The following is a 12,677-nucleotide window of genomic DNA, read 5'->3' as shown; positions in this document are numbered from 1 at the left end:
TATAAAACTAAAAAAAAAGCAAGTGCAAAACAACAGAAGGGACATTTTTCCACATGTGGTGGGCTTGTAAAATTATGAAGAAACATTGGGAAATGATTTATAATGAAATGAAGATCTTTAAAATCTTTTTTTAAAAAACCCAGAAGCTTTCCTATTAGGTATTACAGGAGTGGACTTACCAAAATCACAAAAGAATTTATTTATGTATGCAACTACAGCCGCACGGACATTATTAGCACAACATTGGAAAGAAGAAGGTGTCCCAACTAAAGAAGACTGACAAGTTAAATTAATGGAATATGCTGAAATGGCAAAACTGACAAAGAAATTAAGAAGTAGAGACGACAATGAATATATGGAAGAATGGAAGGCGTTTATTGCATATATACAGAAGCATTACATACATACATTAGCATCACACCCTTGCCTACCCTTACTAACCCAAGCAATCCCCACAGACCTCACTCCCCCACCCTTTTTATATATTTTACTCAGGGAAAGCAGAGGAAACCTGCAAGAATCAGCTGTTGCTGTTTGGCTGCTTAGCCTGAGGCAGCAGGAACAGTTAAATCCTCTATACACGGCTTACAGGAGGCAAGCTGGGACCGCAAAAGGGGAAGGAGGCTTTTGGGCGATCGCCAGTAGCACGGCAGCTGTGGGGGAGCGTTGAAGCAAAACAACAGCGGCAGCCACGTGGGCAAGAGCCAACTGAGGCGCAGGCTGGGGCCTGGGTTACCCGATCTGCTGTAGGCAGGGAAGAAGCAGTGGGAGGCCCCGATCCACGGCGAGACAAGGGGCAAGCGGAGGCTAAACAGGCAGGAGGCAAGGTGGCACGGAGCAAAGCGGTGGCGGCCCCAGCTGGTCTTGCTATGCTAGCAAACATCTGAACAGCTGAGGGGAAAGCGGGCAAAGAGGCAGAGTTTCCGCCTCTGCTCTGTTTAAAGGGGGTGAGGCCCCGCCCCCTAGCCGACCTTATTGGTCAGCCCGGGCGTGATGTAGGCGTGAACTCCCTGCACGCGATGGGCTGGGCTCCCAGCCCCATCGCGAGAGTGCAGAAGGGTCCCGCCCATAACACCACCTCCGTTGGGATGCGGAAGTGGTTTAGCAGGGTTCGAAAAGTACTGGAAATTTTACAATGAATGGATAATAGTGATTTAAATATGTTGGAAATTAAATAATGGACATGCAGCATGTTGAAAAATAATGGAATCAAGGAAGGGACTAGAGGGAAGTCCAGGGGAGATGGGAAGCATAGGAATTTGTTTTGTTTTTGTTTTGTTTCGTTTGTTTTTCATTTTTTGTTATTTTTGGAAAACTAATAAAATATAATTTTAAAAATTAAAATAAGGCATGACTGGGAAGGTATCCGATACAGTCATACCTTGGGTTTGCGACCACAATTCGTTCTGGGGAGCCGGTCGCTCCCTGAGTTCATCGTAAACCGAGGGGCTTTTCTGCACATGCACAAAGCGCCGGTAGAGCGCTTCTGCGCATGCGTGCACTGCGCAGATCGCTTTTGCGCATGCGCACGCTGCTCAAATTACTTCTGCGCATCTGAATGGGGTCACTGTGCCCCTGAAGGACCAAGTGTGCAGCCTGGGAGTCATTTTGGACTCACAGCTGTCCATGGAGGAGCAGGTCAATTCTGTGTCCAGGCCAGCTGTCTACCAGCTCCATCTGGTACGCAGGCTGCGACCCTACCTGCCCGCAGACTGTCTTGCCAGAGTAGTGCATGCTCTAGTTATCTCCCACTTCGACTACTGCAATGCGATCTATGTGGGCTTACCTTGGAAGGTGACTCGGAAACTGCAGTTAATCCAGAATGCGGCAACTGGGCTGGTGATTGGAAGTGGCTGCCGAGACCATATAACACCGGTCCTGAAAGATCTTCATTGGCTCCCAGTATGTTTCCGAGCACAATTCAAAGTGTTGGTGCTGACCTTTAAAGCCCTTTAAATGGTCTCGGTCCTGTATACTTGAAGGAGCGTCTCCACCCCCATCGTCCAGCCTGGACACTGAGGTCCAGCTCCGAGGGCCTTCTGGCGGTTCCCTCACTGCGAGAAGTGAGGTTACAGGGAACCAGGCAGAGGGCCTTCTCGGTAGTGTCGCCCGCCCTGTGGAACGCCCTCCCAGCAGATGTCAAGGCAATAAGCATCTATTTTACTTTTAAAAGACAACTAAAGGCGGCCCTGTTTAGGGAAGTTTTTAATGTTTGATGCTGTTTTGTTTTTAATATTCAGTTGGAAACCGCCCAGTTTGGCTGGGGAAACCCAGCCAGATGGGCGGGGTATAAATAATAAGTTGTTGTTGTTGTTGTTGTTGTTGTTGTTGTTGTTGTTGTTTAGTCGTGTCCAACTCTTCGTGACCCCATGGACCATAGCACGCCAGGCACTCCTGTCTTGCACTGCCTCCCGCACTTTGGTCAAACTCATGTTGGTAGCTTCGAGAACACTGTCCAACCATCTCGTCCTCTGTCGTCCCCTTCTCCTTGTGCCCTCCATCTTTCCCAACATCAGGATCTTTTCCAAGGATTCTTCTCTTCTCATGAGGTGGCCAAAGTATTGGAGCCTCAGCTTCACGTTCTGTCCTTCCAGTGAGCACTCAGGGCTGATTTCCTTCAGAATGGATAGGTTTGATCTTCTTGCAGTCCATGAGACTCTCCTCCAGCACCATAATAAATTATTATTATATTATTATATTAGCCTGGTCTCCCAGGTCCTATTCCACTATATCACACTGGCTCTGACCCCACACTCATAGGTCTAGAACAGGCATCCCCAAACTGCGGCCCTCCAGATGTTTTGGCCTACAACTCCCATGATCCCTAGCTAACAGGACCAGTGGTCAGGGAAGATGGGAATTGTAGTCCAAAACATCTGGAGAGCTGAAGTTTGGGGATGCCTGGTCTAGAAGGAGGTATCTGAGACCAGGGGAGATGGGAAGCATAGGAAACTGCCTCACACCATCTGACTATTGGTCCTCCTACCTCAGTATTGTCTATCTGACTGGGAATGGATCTCCAACATTTCAGCCCGGGAGTTTTCCCTACATTTATCTGAAAATGCTGGGTATTGAACCTGTGACTTTCTGCCTGCTCTACCACTTCAACTGCATGATGCAGCAGTCAACAAGGAACATTGCCTGTGAAGAATTTGCCTCCCACCGACTGGAGACATTTCCAAGAACTGCAAGCTGGATGTCATCTGAAGTCCGCCCTTCCACTTGATTGAAGAGGTACAATTACATCGTTGGGTGGAGGGCATGTCCCAAGTCCAGGGCTCACGTGCCCGAGGTTCCTATTATGAGGCACTCAAGAATGAAATTACCATCCAATTATTCCAGGGAGCATAACACATTTAATCAAGAGCTATTCTCCGATCCAAATCACACAGCCCTTGAAAGCTTGATCTGGAGTCGTTTGTGGGGGGAGAAGATGGGCTATTTGATGGAAATTGTCACATAATTTAAAGGTCTGAGACCAATTACAGAAACTTTGCCAGAGGAGAAGTGGCAGTGGGGGGGTAGAGATTTCTATTCCGTGTCAAAGCAAAGTTCATTAAACACTTTTTTCTCAGGATGGCCAGAGGGGCTTATGATCCTTGGGGTTATATATTTCTTAATTTTATGACATCTGCATTCCATTCTTTTCCCCTCCAGGGTAGATTGAAGATAGCATGCATGGTGTTTGCCTAGCATCTGAGACTCAAGGAAATGCTGGGCTTTGCTGATGGAATTGCAACGACTCCTGGCCATGCCCTAGACCAGGCATCCCCAAACATGGCCCTCCAGCTGTTTGGGGACTACAACTCCCATAATCCCCACCTAACAGGACCAGGAGTCAGGGGTGATGGGAATTGTAGTCCCCAAACAGCTGGAGGGCTGAGTTTGGGGGTGCCTGGTCTAGACCAGTGTTTCCCAAACTTGGGTCCTCAGCTGTTGTTGGACAACAATTCCCATCATCCCTGACCACTGGTCCTGCTATCTAGAGATGATGGGAGTTGCAGTCTGAAACATCTGGAGGGCACCAGGTGAAGAATGTAAGGTGAATCTGCTGGATCTTGACCCATCCAGAATTCTGGAAGTTGTAATTTGTTAAGGGTGCCGAGTGTTGTTAGGAGAACCCCTATTCCCTTCTTGGAGCTACAATTCCCAGAGTGGCTTGACAATCACTCCCTCTTTCCAGGGAACTCTGGAAATTGTAGCTCTGGGAAGAGGAAAGGCATTGCCTAACAGCTCTCAGCATCTATATAACAAACCACAGCTCCCTGATTTCTTCTGAGGAAGCTATGACTGTATAAATTAGCATTATGCATTGTAGGGGATTGGATCAGATGAGGTCTTTTTCCAGCTCTACAATTCTATGATTCTATGGCAGTATAATATTTTAAACATATGGTGCGAATGTAGCCTTAAACGACAACACTTAACAAATGTATTTTTCTTAGTGCGATCAAGATCCACCCACACACCGCGCAAATATAGAATTATACAACTGCACCTGTCCTCCACTTTTATGTATAAGCTAGCTGGCCCTGCCACGCGTTGCTGTGGCATTGTTTGTTAAATGGCAGGTCAGAGTCCCCCTTCAGATTCCCCAGGCCGTCAGAGTCCCCCCCTGTATTGTGTTTAGATAGGGGCATACCTGTGTCTCCCCACACTCTGTAGCGACCCATCCCAGGGAAGGTCTTAGTTATCCCTGTCACCTATTGACAGACCCCCCATCCCAATCAGGGAAGGACTTACCTATCCGTGTCCTCCATTTTGACCCCCGAAACCCACCCCAACCTGGGAAGGGTTTACCTATCACTGACCCTTATTTTCCCCCACACACACCGATTGAGGGTAATACGGAGGGGGGAGGGGGCTTGTTTGGGGTGGGAGGCGGGTGAATCGCTGGGGGCGTGATCCGTGGGGTGGGGGTGTGTCTGGAGTTGCTTGGGGACTGTGCAGAGGCCTAAGAGTGGCTTACGCCTGAGGCATAGCTGCCAAGTCTCCCGTTTTCCCCGGGAAATCCCCGTTTTTCCAGCTGTTCCTAGCTGAAAAAACACATTTTTTTGTTTTTCCCCAGTTTATTCTGGTGTGCCGGCCATTTTGGAACTGGGCGGAGCATGCTCAGAAGCGACTTTTGATGCTGCTCTGCCCAGTTCCAAAATGGCTGCAGTGCGACTTCTGGCGCGGCGGACGTTTTGGAAGTGGGCAAAGCAGCATCAAAAGTCACTTCTGAGCATGCTCCGCCCAGTTCCAAAATGGCGGCAGCGCTACTTCCGGTCTGCTATTTCCGGCCCGGTCCCTCATTTCTCTGACAGCAACTTGGCAGGTATGGCCTGAGGTGGTAGGGTGAGATAGGCCTGAGGCATCAGGATCGCAGGGGTGGTCCCCAGGAGACATCGGGATCAGCGGGGGTGGAATCTGTGGGGTGGGGGTGGGGAGTGGGCTTTGTTTGGGGTGGAATCAGCAGGGGCGCGATCCGTGGGGTGCGGGTGTGTCTGGAGTGGGTGTGGTTGGTCGGGAGGGGGTCGCTGGTACATGATCTCCTAGGCGGGCGTGGGTCCCTAGGGAGCAGCCTGGTCTCGGATGTGCGATCTCCGAGGCGGGCTTGGTTCCCTGAGGAGTGGCTTGCTCTCCAAGCGGTTTTCTCTCTGTTGAGGCGTGAGAGTGGGAGTGAGGGATTGTGGGAGTATGTTTGTCCATTGTTCATTGAGTGTCCACTGGAGGGCGCAATTTTTTGGACCACAAATCCAGGTTTATACCTGTCTTAGGTGTGCCAGCTGGTCAGTGTAAGTGCATGATGACCTGCTCACGTGTGAGTTTGAGGTTGTGGCCAAATTTCAGGACGATCGGGTAAGTGTTTGTGGGAGAAAAGTGGGGAATAACACACATGCACCTTCACCATTATAGATTTAGAAAAATATTTTTTGCAGATAATGTAGATTCCACTGTGGCAGTAGGGCTAGGACAGGAGAGTGCCTGAGCTCTGTCTAGTCAAGTTGTATGGGATCAGTTTCAACCTGTTACCTCTGAGGATGTGGACAGACTGCTTGGACAAGTAAAAGTGACCACCTATCTCCTTGATCCTTGCCCATCACTCATAAAAAGGAGCCAGGCAGGGCTAGGCAATGGGCTCCATGGGCTGGTGAATGCTTCCCTCCATGAGGGAGTCTTCCCAGACCCGCTTGAAGAAGCGGTTATTAAGCTGCTTTAAATATTTTTTTAAAAAAACCCACCATCTTTGGACCTGGCCATTATGGCTAATTATCACCCAGTCTCAAATCTTCCATTCCTGGGCAAGGTGATTGAGCAGATGGTCTCTCTGAACAACTCCAGGCACACCTGGAGAATGCAGACCATTATGAGGCTGAAACCACCTTGGTTGTTCTGGTCGATGATCTCCAGCAGGCCACGGACAGAGCCATGTATGTGGACTAGTGGGAGCAAAGAGTTGTCTGGAGGAGTCCCTGCTGGGTATGGGATTCAGTTTAGCACAGCAAAAGAAAGTGCAGTAGAGATTCTTTGACTTAGTAAATGCCAATTTACACAATACAGATGGGACAAAACAGTTTTCTAAGTTCCTAAAGACAAAACACACGATATACAAACAGTTGCCTGGGGAAGTCTCTCTCTCTCTCTGAGCCCAGAGAGCGCTTTCACTTTCAAAGCCATTGCTTAGGCCAGTGATGGGCAACCTTTTGAGCTTGGTGTGTCAAAATTCGCCAAAAAAAAACCCGAGCATAACTCAGGAGGTGTGTCACTTCAAGAAAATAACCATAATTTCGTGATATTTATAGTTTAAATAACAACAATGTATAATTGTAATATATAACTGTATTTAATAAACCAAAAACTAATTATTTAACCTAACCAAACCAAACCAAAAAACCCTTATTTATCACAAAGTGCCCAGAGTTGTTGAGCTTTTGGGAGGGAGCTGCTGGCCAAAGTTTTGGAGGTTTTTGGGGTGTGTGTGCAAAAGTTGTTTTGCTTTTTTGGGGGGGGGTGCCCCAAAGCTGCTGCGCTTTGGGGGGGAGAGAACAGAAATAAATGAGGAATAATACCTTCGCTGGAACTAACATGCAGCACCGACATAGTCTGCCAAAGTGACAAAAAAACCCCGCACAGAACGGGTTAAAAAACTAACGCTGTTACACCAAATCATAGTCTGCCAAAGCGCCAGAAAAAAAAGAACAGAAAGGGTTAAAAACCAATCTCTGGCTACCAGCAGCAACAACAACAACAACAACAAAGGATCCAGGTTTTAACAGCGGAGACAATGAAGACAAGCTGTAGCGTGAGGAGGAGCGGGAGAACAAACGGGGGGGGGGGACAACAACAACAGTGTGAATGGGCCAATGGGGCGTGTGCCAGCAGTGAGGGCTCTGCGTGTCACGCCTGACACGCGTGTCATAGGTTCACCATCACTGGCTTAGGCAAAGCTCACAAAGCAAGTATAAAGTCCACTTGCCAAAGTCCTGCAGCACACAGATCTCCAAGTCCAGTTCTCCAATGGTCTTCCGATTCTCCAGCTTCTCTCCATCTCCACCACTTCGACTTCACACGTCTCCAGAATTTCTGCCACCAAGGAATGCTGTGAAATGAGCCTCTTACATAGGCCAGCAATACTTTCCAGGCTGCCCAGCAACAGAGATAAGGAATCTTGTATTGGCAGAGCAGCGCCACCCTGCTGCTGGCTGGTGATGCCATCATCCTGAATCTTTTCACTATAATGGCATAATAAGTTATAATGATAATGTCTCATCTCCTGTCAATTTGTTGGGTTTTAAATAGTTGCCGTGCTTTCATTTTGCTTATTCTTGCATGGTTGTTTTTGTGTTTTATCTATTATAAGCCACCTTGAAGGGCAGCCTAAAAATACATTAATATATAAACACAATCATTTGCCTCCGCTGAAATGCCGCAATTACGGTTGGTTTTTCTTTACTGCAGCTTTAGATCAGATTATCCAATGACATGCAAACATCCCCAGGCAACATTTCTGCTTTCTGCCTTGAATTCGCTTAACTCAGCAGTCCCAGAACATGTCGGCATTCTGCAGTTTTACCTTTTCCAACTGTGGCCGGTGTTTAGTTCAGCTTAATTTGTTGTATGTTCACTGATGTAATTGCTGGCAGCTGTATCGAACTCCCACATCACTATTGATTTGAGGTTTGTCTTAATCTACAGTTTGTAGAGAAAGAGTTTAACTTCTTGTGATTGGGACCCACTTTGCGGTTCTTTTTGTAATGAAAAATGGGCTGGATGAATATTAAATTATTGTTGTTGTTTAGTCGTTTAGTCGTGTCCGACTCTTCGTGACCCCATGGACCATAGCACGCCAGGCACTCCTGTCTTGCACTGCCTCCCGCAGTTTGGTCAAACTCATGTTGGTGCCTTTGAGAACACTGTCCAACCATCTCGTCCTCTGTCGTCCCCTTCTCCGTGTGCCCTCAATCTTTCCCAACATCAGGGTCTTTTCCAAGGATTCTTCTCTTCTCATGAGGTGGCCAAAGTATTGGAGCCTCAGCTTCACGATCTGTCCTTCCAGGGAGCACTCAGGGCTGATTTCCTTAAGAATGGATAGGTTTGATCTTCTAGCAGTCCATGGGGCTCTCAAGAGTCTCCTCCAGCACAATTTGGGAGTGTCAGCTTAGGTTTTATGTAGCCTCAAGGCTATGTTCTACCTATCCTGTCACAAGCAACATCCTTCTGTCAATCAGTTCCTGGGACAGAAGGATACAGTGCTCTTTTACTCTGGGTCTTGCATCTTGTTGGTCACTGTGGGAATATGATGGACCATTGGCCTGATCTAAGAAGGCTCTTCTGGTGTTCTCAACCAATCAGGCAGGTGTGGGGGACTCCCTGTCCTTAATAGGGTAATTATGTCCCTAAAGGACCAGGTGCACAGCCTGGCAGTCATTCTTGACTCACAGCTATCCATGGAAATGCAGGTTAATTTTGTGTCCAGGGCGGCTGTCTGCCAGCTCCAACTTGGTACGCCGGCTGAGACCCTACCTGCCTGCATGCTGTCTCAATAGAGTGGCACATGTTCTGGTTATCTCCTGCTTGGACTACTGCAATGCACTCTCAGTGGGGCTAAAAGTGAAGGTGACTCAGAAACTGCAATTAATCCAGAATGCGGCAGCTAGGGGCAGCGCCCACTGGGGGCGGGGCATCACTCTGCAGCATGTATGTGTCCTGGTGCACAACGCGCGTGCCAGAATTTAGTGGGGCGAAACAGAAGCAGAAATTGTCCGCGATGATCTATCTGCAGTGATTCAAATATTCACATCAAATTTGTGTTTCGGGATCCTCAGCGACACACTTCCAAATCTGGATTGTTTTAAACAATGCGGACAGTGTCAGGCTGTTAGCCTTATCACATCATGGGGAGAAAAGTAATCATATTGAAGCTGGATAATTTCTGTTGTCTGGGTTTAAAAACTCAATTAATTGCCTGGGGGGGGGTTCATATGGCAAGCACTCTGAATTAATTCTGTTCCTTACACATTACACATTACATAAGGCCCTCAGCCAAGGGGAAACTCCCTCCTCTGGAGACATTTACATTTACATGATGAATCTAATGCTCCCCGCCAGCATGCATGCATGTGTCCTGATGCACAACGCGCATGCCAGGATGAGCCAGAGTGGACTGCGCATGTCCGCACATGCGCAGTCGGTCCGGGTTGGCACTGCTGCTCTGCTTGGCTGGAGCGCTCTGCTTCTTCCTGCTCAGGCGGAGGAGGAGAGGGGCGGGCCAGGGCGCTGCCCCCGTGCACTGTCCCCATGCTGTCCCCACCAGAGTGGAGCTAGGGGTGGCCCGCCCCCTTCGCCCCTCCCTTGCTACGCACCTGTCCGGGACCATATAAGACCGGTCCTAAAAGATCTACCCTGGCTCCCAGTGCATTTCCGAGCACAATTCAAAGTGTTGGTGTTGACCTATAAAGCCCTAAGCAGCTTTGGCACAGTATACCTGAAAGAGCATCTTCACCACCATCATTCAGCTTGGACACTGAGGTCCAACTCTGAGGGCCTTCTGGCAGCTCACTCACTGTGAGATGTGAAGCTACAGGGATCCAAGCAAAGATCTTCTCACTAGTGGCGCCCGCCCTGTGGAACACCCTCCCATCAGATGTCAAACAGATAAACAACTATTTGACTTTTAGAAGACATCTGAAGGCAGCCCTGTTCAGGGAAGTTTTTAATATGTGGTGTTTTTAATATTTTGTTGGGAGCTGCTCAGATTGGCTGGGGCAACCCAGTCAGATGGACAGCATATAAATAATAAAAATATTGTTATTGTTATTATTGCAAACCATTTCAATCCAAGGCTGACTTTTACTGTGGCCACTGCTTTTCCAAAGTACACCTATCTCCTCCACCATGAACCACAGCTAGTAAATTGTCGGGTATAAGTAGGACTATTAAACGAAATAGTAATGTGACCAGGTGCACAGTATACTGGCATTCTGAAGGGGTTATTCTGATTACAGGTAGGTAGCCATGTTGGTCTGAGTCGAAGCAAAATAAGAAAATTCCTTCAGTAGCACCTTAAAGACCAACTAAGTTTATATTTTGGTATGAGCTTTCGTGTGCATGCACACTTCTTCAGATACCTGAAGAAGTGTGCATGCACACGAAAGCTCATACCAAAATATAAACTTAGTTGGTCTTTAAGGTGCTACTGAAGGAATTTTCTTAGGTTATTCTGATGTTTTCTTTGGCTCTACTCAACCACCTGTCAGGGACTGGTCTGGATCTGAAGATTGGGGAATGCGGTCACAGGCAGATCAGCTTCTCTCAGAAGAGGAGGGGGAGTACCCCCCTTCAGTGTTTTCAGAAGCAGAGAGACAGGCAGACACAGAAGCTGAACAGATTTGGGAGGAGCTATCCAGCTACAAGATAATGACAAGGGATCCAGAAGGGAGGGGGCAGCTGGGAGACACCTCAGTTGAGAGTGTGGGGGGAAACCCTCCCCGCAGACTCAGAGATCTGAACATATCAAAGAACAAAGGGGGCAGAGAGGGGGAGGAACTTCCTATTGGTGCACTCCTTGCTGCGGAAGTCGGAAGTCAGATTCAGAGTAGGCAACTGGGCTCCTTGCGGAGAGCTGTGTACAGTGGTACCTCTGGCTGTGAACGGGATCCGTTCCGGAGGTCTGGCTGCATCCCAAGGAATTTGCTTCTGCACACGTGCACGGCATGTAGAGCATTTCTGCGCATGCGAGCACAGCGAAGCCTGGAAAAATACTTCTGTGTTTGCCACGTTCACATCCCGAAGATTACGTATCCAGAGGGATACATAAGCAGAGGTACAACTGTACGTTTCCGAGCACAATTCAAAGTGTTGGTGCTGACTTTTAAAGCCCTAAATGACCTCAGTCCAGTATACCTGAAGGAGCGCCTCCACACCCCCATCATTCTGCCCAGACACTGAGGTCCAGCGCCGAGGGCCTTCTGGCAGTTCCCTCATTGCGAGAAGCCAAGTTACAGGTAGAGGGGCTCGCTAGAATTGTACAAGGGCTCCAACTCGATGCAACTCCTCTTTGCAGCAGCCCAGCCAGGACTGAATGAGAATTGAATGAGATTGCGACTTCAGAACTTTATCGCTTTATCACTCTATTTAGAAGTCTGATCTCATTGATTTAAGAAGAATCTAGCAATGAGAGCAGCTAAAAGACCCAGATGTCCTGCCAGTGACTAAAGTAGCACCCATATGCTCCGGCTCTTTCATTCCTGAGGAATAAAGCAACTTTTTTCTACTTCCTGGTGTGACAAGTTCTTTATTAGGCACAACTGTTAAAGGTATACACACATTTTTTTAAAAAAATGGACGCATGTCAAAATGTCGCATTCCTCTCAAGAGCGGACGCCAGGTCTATACATGTGGTGAATACGTACGCAGGTTCAGACATACCACCTTGTAACAACAAACACACACGAAATTTTGAAAGGAAATTCATTTGGTAGGGTTCTTTTGTTTCATGGCAGACATATATTTTAAAAAGTAAGGGTGAGTACTTTCCCACAATTTCCAATCAATTCTTGATGCAAACTTATCCAACCCTGTCCACTTTTACTCAGAGGACCCCTTGAGTTCGACAGACTCTAGGCTACGATCCTAAACATATTTATTCAGGAGTAGGCTCCATTGAGCAGAGGTGGGCTTACTCATGGGTAAATAGCATCCAGAGGATTGGGTTCCATGGCTGCTGAATCATATGCTAGCTAACTCAGAGGCCAGCCCACACTGAAGTCAAAACGAATTTAGTGAGGCGAAACAGAAGCAGAAATTGTCCGCGATGAACTATCTGCGGTGATTCAAATATTCACATCAAATTTGTGTTTCGGGATCCTCAGCGACACATTTCCAAATCTGGATTGTTTTAAACAATGCAGACAGTGTCAGGCTGTTAGCCTTATCGCATCATGGAGAGAAAAGTAATCATATTGAAGCTGGATAATTTCTGTTGTCTGGGTTTAAAAACTCAATTAATTGCCTTGGGGGGTTTCATATGACAAGCACTCTGAATTAATTCCGTTCCTTACACATTACACATTACATAAGGCCCTCAGCTAGGGGGAAACTCCCTCCTCTGGAGACATTTACATTTACATGATAAATCTAATGCTCACCGCCACTTAAATATGCGGTATATTTCCCCCCCCCCCCCAGGTGCTCTC

This window comes from Zootoca vivipara, chromosome 12 (genome assembly GCF_963506605.1).
Source record: "Zootoca vivipara chromosome 12, rZooViv1.1, whole genome shotgun sequence".
Classification (NCBI taxonomy): Eukaryota; Metazoa; Chordata; class Lepidosauria; order Squamata; family Lacertidae; genus Zootoca; species Zootoca vivipara.
This window is presented reverse-complemented; position numbering follows the sequence as displayed.